Below are 7,903 nucleotides of genomic sequence, written 5' to 3' on the forward strand. Positions count from 1 at the left end.
ATAAATCTGATGATCTAAGTGAAATGGATGAATATTTACAAAAATATAAATTGTCCAGAATAACAGAAGAAGAAAAAGAATGTGTAACCCCACTTTAGAAAAAGAAATTGAAGACGCCATCAATGAACTCCCTAAGAAAAAAATCCCCAGGAAGAGATGGACTCACAAGTGAACACCATCCAACATTTTAAGAGCAATTAATTCCAATACTACATAAACTATTTGGGAAAGCAGGCAAAGGAGGAGTCTTGCCAAATTCCTTTTAAGACTCCAAAATGGTACTGATATCTAAACCAGGAAGAGCCAAGACAGAGAAAGAAAACTAAAGACCAATCTCCCAGACGAATATTGATGCAAATATTTTGAATAAAGTACCAGCAAGGAGATTATAGCAATATATCACTAGGATCATACACTATGACCAGGTAGGATTTATACCTGGAATGCAGGCCTGGTTCAATATTAGGAAAACTATCAGCATAAGTGACCATATAAATAGTAAACCCAACAGAAATCATGCAATTATCTTAAGAGATGCAGAAAAAGTTTTTGACAAAATATAACACCCATTCCCAGGAAAAACACTTGAGAGCATAGGAACAAATGGAGCTACCTTTAAAAGGATAAGCAGTATCTCTCTAAAAGCACCAGCAAGTATTATCTGTAATGAGGATAAGCTCAAAGCTTTCTCAATGAGATCAGGGGTGAAACAAGGATTCCCATTATCACTACTATTATTCAATATTGCACTGGAAATTCTAGCTCTAGCAAAAAGAGAAAAGAAATTAAAGGAATTAGAATAGACAATGTGGATATAAATCAATCTCTCTTAAGAGCTGTTAGGATGCTATGCTTAGAGAATCCTAGAGAATCAACTAAAAAACTAGCTGAACTCATTAACAAGTTTAGCACAATTGCAGGATATAAACTAAACCAACATAAATCACCAGCATTTCTATATATTACCAACAAAGCCCAACAGCAAGAGCTAGAAAGAGAAATTACATTTAAAATAACTGTCGACAATTTAAAATAGTTGGGAGTCTACCTGCCAAGGTAAATCCAGGAACTATATGAACACAATTACAAAACACTTTTCACACAAATAAAGTCAGATCTAACCAACTGGAGAATTATTGGTTGCTCATGGGTAGGCTGAGCCAACATAATAAAGATGACAGTTCTACCTGAATTAATTTACTTATTCAGGCTATACCAATCAAACTACCAAAAATTATTTCACAGACTAGAAAAATCATAATAAAATTCACCTGGAAGAACAAAAGGTCAAGAATGTCAAGGGAATTAATGAAAACTAATGTGAAGGAAGGTGGCCTAGCTATATCAGATCTCAGACTATGTTCAAAGCAGTAATCATCAAAACTATCTGGTACTGGCTAAAAAATAGAGTGGTGTTTCAATGGAATGGATTAGGCATACAAGACACAGTAGGAAATGACCACAATAATCTAATAATCTAGTAATTTGATAAACCCAAAGATCCCTGCCTTTTGGATAGGGACTATTTACCAAAACTGCTGGGAAAAATGAAAAATAGTATGACAAAATAGGTAGAGGCAATAGGAATTTAGGCACGGGACACGTGGTAGCCTGGTTTCCCTACCTGGTTACAATCTAGCAGATTGTAACAGGAACAATGTAACCAGAGGAGAACAATTTGCTGGAAGTTCCTGATTATGAGTGGTAGAAGAAGAAACTTTTCAACCTTTTCCACCGTCTGCCTCTCCAGGAAGGGAAGTTGCTGAAGAAAAGGAGCACACCAGAGATACAAGGAGGGATCAGATGGGAGATATGCCTGCAGTTACAAAGAAAACTGTGAAAAGGAATTTGCCTAAGTTAGATGCTCACAGGCTGAAGATTTGAAGACATTGATGAGACACAGGGAGCACTGGGCACATAGGCTATTTCCTAAACTGCAATTTGAGGATTGTATTAGTAGAGTAGAATATTTGGGAAATAAGAAGGAACTTCAGACCTGCTTAAAATGGATTCGACTTGATCTTCCTATTTCTGAGGACTTTATTAGTAATGATGGCAATAAAGCAGAAGGTAATGGACTAGATACAACTACCACATACTTTGATTCCTTGTTTGCAAATCTGGTTGACAGAGAAATATTTGCTTTCACTCAAAGTCTGATGGAGGAACAACAGCAAAAAATTGAGAAGAACTAAACAACTAGCCTTGGAAAGGAGACAGACAAAACTGCTAAATAACAGTCAGTCCCAAGAAAATGACTTGCCAGTTATCATGCCCAGGACACAGGAATCTGAAAAGGACAGTACAAATGAAGCTCAAGATGAGAACTTAAATGAAGAAAATGAAGAAAATCCAGAAATCTCGGACAGTGCTGCAAATATAGATGATGACTTTAAAATATACAACAACGTGCTTGCCTTTTCAATGAAGGTGGGTGGGCTGGGAGGAAGAGAGAAAGTTTGGAACCCAGAGTTTTAGAAACACGTGTTTTAAAAAAAAAAGTTTCCACACGCAGCTGGGAAATAAGAAGTACAGGAAATGAGGTACAGAAATCTATCCTGCCCTGGAGGAAAGTGAAAGGGGAAGGGAATAAGAAGGGGTGGGGGAGAGATAGAAGGGACAGCAGACTGGGGAAGGGGTATTCAGAATGCATGCCATCTTGGGGTGGGGGAAGGGGCAAGATGGGGTGAAAATTTGGAATTCAAAATCGTGTCGGCACAGCTAGGTGGCGCAGTGGATACAGCACTGGCCTTGAAATCAGGAGGACCTGAGTTCAAAACTGACCTCAGACCAAACACTTCACACTCACTAGCTGTGTGACCCTGGGCAAGTCACTTAACCCCAATTGCCTAAAAACAAACAAAACAAACAGAAAAAACTCTTGTGGAAGCAAATGTTCAAAACTAAAAATAGATAAATTTATATAGAAAAAAATAAATTTCAAAAAATAAAATAAAATAAAATAAAATACACAACAATGAATAGTCAACAAATATTTTTATTTAAGAGCACTTAAGTGCCAACGATGGGTTGCCTCATTCAGAAATATGGATTAGACTCAGTTAAGACCAAAAAAATAGTCTTAATAGCCGTTTCTCCTCCAATTTAACAAGTAGAGAATTGTTGTATATATTTTTTGAAACAAAGTGAAAACATTTAAGTGGCTAACTTCATTGGCTTTTCAAAGATCTGGCCCACTTATTTATATCTGCCCCATTTATTTATTTATTTATATTGCCCTAAGTTGTCATAGTTTCCATAGCTGCTTCTACTTGTCTTATTATATAAACAGATCTTTCAACAATTAGGTAACTTCTGCTGCTAGTATATAGTTTAAAGGTCCTATGTTTTAATAAAAAATGCTTACTATTTTAAGATCTAAAAAAGATTGCACATTAATGTCTATTTTTTAACAAACGTGAATCAATAGAAGCTCTTTTACAAACAAGAGTGACACTTTTAAAAAAAAATTAGGATTGGACCGAGGCCTTACATTGTATTCCAAGGTGCTCTGCCTGAAGCAATATTAATTTTGATCCTGTAAACCTCACAAGATACCTTGGAATTTGGGAGCCAGATTTTTTGTTCTCTTTCTTTCTTATTTATTCCATCATTTAAAAAAAAACTGGAAAAATTAGCTATTCTGTCCCATCTCATTTCATTCATGATTTCTTGAAACAGAGCTCCGGAAAACCAGGCTTTGATAAAGCCCATTGGGATTCAAATGGACCTGCTTTACTGTACCTTGAACCCAAATCACCCTGCCTCTCACAGACTAGCCAACAGTAAGTCATGGCCCAAGCCTCACTTGGTCACTGTTTGGGTTTTGAGGGCACAGACTGAGTGTAAATAGCAATTGTTTCTATTCTGGCCAGAAACCCTGAGGGTCTTGTCCTTCCAGATTGAATTTTGTTTTTCTTGAGTAGGCAAACTAGGGCATCTTTTGTCTCATTTTTTACCTAACCTTAAGTCACCGAATGGGTGTTGCCTCAGAGAAACTGAGACCTGGGAAACACCTTAGCCTAAAAAGTCAAAGGGCTCCCACTGCATCTGGGGCCATCTCCAGTCATCCTAACCTATGTCTTGCCACTGGACTCAGATGACTCTGGAGGAGAGAGTGAAGCTGATGACTTTGCACAGCCCTGCCTCACTTAAATTCAATTCACTTACAAGTCAAGACCTCACCCTTGTGAAGTCATTGGTCCTGGATGAATAGCACAACAACAAGGTAAGATCAAAATTGGTGGATGATTTAGACATAAAGGCTGATACCATAAGCAAATTAGGGAAGCAAGGAATAGTTTATACCTGTTAGATCTATGGAGAAGGGAAGATTTTGTTATTGAACCAGACATAGAGAACATTATTAGATATCAAGTGGACAATTTTAATTGTATTAAATTAAAAAGGTAGTATACAAACAAAACCAATACAATCAAGATGAAAAGGAAAGCAAAAAGCTGGAAACAATTTTTACAACTATCTTTGATACAGGTCTCATTTCTCAAATACAAGAATACAGTATATGAATACAAGTTATTCCCCAACTGATAAATGGTTAAAGGATATGAACAGGCAGTTTTCAGATGAAGAAACCAAATCTATCTATATTCATAAAAAAAATGCTCCAAATCACTCTTCAAATTAAATACAAATTAAAACAAGTGAGGTGTCCACTTACTCCTATAGGATTGGCTAACATGACAAAAAAGGAAAATGATAAATGTTGGAGGGGATGTGGAAAAACTGACACATTAATGCACTGTTGGTGAAGTTGTAAACTGATCTAAACATTTTCTGGAGAGCAATTTGGAACTATGCCCAAAGGGCTATAAAACTGTGCATACGCTTTGATCCAGCAATACCACTCCTGAAGCCATATCCCAAAGAGATAAAAAAAGGGAGAAAAGGACCTATTTGTACAAAAATACTTGTAACATCTCTTTTTATGGTGGTAAAAACTGGAAATTGAGGGGATGTACATCGATTGGGGAATGGCTGAACAAGTTGTGACATATGATTGTAATAGAATATTACTGTGGTATAAGAAATGACGAGCAGCCAGATTTCAGAATAACCTGGGAAGACTTATATGAATTGTTACAAAATGAACTGAGCAGAACCAGGAGAACATTGAACACAATAACAGCAATACTATATGATGATCAACTGTGAATGACTTAGCTATTCTCACCAACACAATGATCCAAGACAATTCCAAAGGACTCATGATGAAAAATGCTATCTATCTCCAGAGAAAGAATTGATGAAGTCTAAATACAGACCAAAGCATACTATTTTTCATTTTCTGTATCTTTTCATGGTTTTTTTTTTTCCCTTTGGGTCTATGTATTCTTTCACCACATGACTAATATGGTAACAGGGCTTGTATGATTGAACATGTATATAACCCATACCAGATGGCTTACTCTCTCAGGGAGGGAGGAAGGAGGTAAAGAAAGGAGAGAGAAAATTTAGAATTCAATTTTTTAAATGAATGTTAAAAATTATCTTTACATGTAACTGGGGGGAAATAAAATATTAATGAAAAATCCATATGTTGTCCTCAGATTCTCTGTCAATCTTGGTTCACCTAAGTTACATAAAACTTGAGAGTTAGAAAGGACCACAGCAGCCATCTCATCCAATCTATACATGAAAGGAATTGCCAGTATAAGAGACAAATGGTCATTCAGCTTTTCCTTGAATACCTCCAAGGAGGGGGAAGCCACTATCTCTCCAAGGCAGCCCATTACACTTTCGGAGAATCCACCTTTTCAGGATGTTTTTCCTAATATCGGGCCTAAATTGGCCTCTTTATATCTTCCAACTATTACTCATGGTTCTGACTGTAGAGCCAAGAAGAGCAAGTCTAATCCTTTATCCATATAACAGACTTTTGATTTTTGATACTTGGTGTAACAGAAGAAGAAAATAGAACACTTACATCACCCCATCCGAAAAAGAGAAATTGCTCAAGGTAGAAATGCATTCCCACAAAAATCCCAAGGACCAGATGGATTTACAGTGAAATTCTACCAGATATTTAAGGAACAATTCATCCCAATACTATATAAATTATTTGAAAAACTAGGTAAAGAAGGCATCCTACCAAAGTCTTTTTATAGCCAAAATAGGGTTTTGATACCTAAACAAGGGAGAACAAAAACAGAGAATGAAAATTTTAGACCAATTTCCTTAAAGAACACCAAGGAACCATTTGCAGTGAAATCCTAGGAAGGACATTACAGCAGTACATCACAAAAGTCATATACTATGAGCAGTGGGATTAACACTAAGAATGGAGGGCTGTTTCAATGTTAGGAAAACTATCAGCACAACTGACCATATCAACGACAAAATCAACAAAAATTGTGTCATTATATTAAAAGATGCAGAAAAAAGCTTTTGACAAAATACAACCCATTCCTATTAAAAACACCAGAAAGCATAGGAATCAACAGAACCTCTCCTAAAATTATAAATAATATCTTTTTAAAACCAAGAGCAAGCATTACACTTGAAGACCTCCGAATGAGATCAGGAGTGAAACAAGGATGTCCATTATCACCACAATTATTCAATATTATCCTAGAAATCCTAGGTACATACAGAAGGCCAGAAAAAGAAATTGGAAGAATAAAAATAGGCAATGAGGAGACAAAACTACACCTCTTTGTACATGATACATGGTATATTTAGAGCACCCTAGAGAATCAAATTTTAAAAAAAACTAGTGGAAACAAAGAACAACTTTAGCAATGTTGCAGGATATAAAATAAACCCACTTCATCATCAGCGTTTCTATGATATTACCAACAAGCTACAACAACTATGTGCAGGAAAAGGTAGAAAGAAAAGTTCCATTTAAAATAACCGCAAACAATATGAAATCCTGGGGAGTCTCCTAGCCAAGAGCAATCGATGGACTACATGAAAGCAATGACAAAACACTCTTCACACAAATAAAGACAGATCCAAACAACAATTTAAATGGAAAGAAGCACACACCAAAAATTTAAAAATACATGGAATAAAATGTTAAAGAACAAGCAGGACTGAAAAGGACACATGAGAAGACACCATCACCCTACGCCATCCAGGACTTGAGAGGTCCACTGGTGTTACACGTTGCACACCTTTTCCACACGCATCAATCAGTTGTACTCGATATTTTTTCCTCCCTAAAACAAAAATACAATTTGTTACATGGCATGGCTCTTGAGGATGGGGAGTGGGAGGGATACATGGGATACTCTGGTGATGTAAGAAACAGAAAACATCACTAAAATTTTTTTAAAGAGGTTAAGCATCTAGAGGGTAATAATGGAGGGCAGAAGGAGGAAAGAAAGGGGCTTGGGAGAATGCCTATCAGTAGCAGATGTTAAACTATACTACAAATCAATGACTATGAAAGCAATTGTTGTAACCGATTCTAATTTCCAAGACTGAGAGCCAGTCTCCAATAGTACAAAGGATATGAACAGGAAATTTTCAAAGGAAGAAATCCAAGCTACCAATAGCCCTATGACAAAATGCTCCACATCCCTCATAATCAGAGAAGTGCACATTAGAACAACTCTTTTCTTTCAGTCTGTAAATCATAGAGATCCGCAAGTTCAGGGACAGTCCCCTCTTTCTGTCCCACAATAATGTACACACATGGAAAGGCCCCTTTCACCAGGTGCTGGTTGAAACCTGAACAAAAACAAATACACCATTAAATCTAAGGACACCAGACAAAAGAGATGATATGGAGAAGGGGAGGGGAAGAGTTCCTAGCCTGTTTCCTCTCTCCAGCCCTGAGGCCAAGCCAAGGATGAGAGGAAGGGAGGAAGAAAGGATGGAAACGTCCACCTGAGGAGGGGATGGAGGCAGTGTCCCCAAAGGCTTCTCCCTGCTG

The 7,903-nt window shown here is 37.0% G+C and overlaps 1 pseudogene; it reads left to right on the forward strand.

Moving 5' to 3' along the window:
* The first annotated feature begins 1,657 nt into the window (after positions 1 to 1,657).
* LOC110204465 (TIMELESS-interacting protein pseudogene) lies at positions 1,658 to 2,478 on the forward strand (annotated as a pseudogene).
* Positions 2,479 to 7,903: the final 5,425 nt, after the last annotated feature.

Source organism: Phascolarctos cinereus, unplaced genomic scaffold, assembly GCF_003287225.1.
Source record: "Phascolarctos cinereus isolate Bilbo 61053 unplaced genomic scaffold, phaCin_HiC Scaffold_440;HRSCAF=1056, whole genome shotgun sequence".
In the NCBI taxonomy this organism is placed as follows: domain Eukaryota; kingdom Metazoa; phylum Chordata; class Mammalia; order Diprotodontia; family Phascolarctidae; genus Phascolarctos; species Phascolarctos cinereus.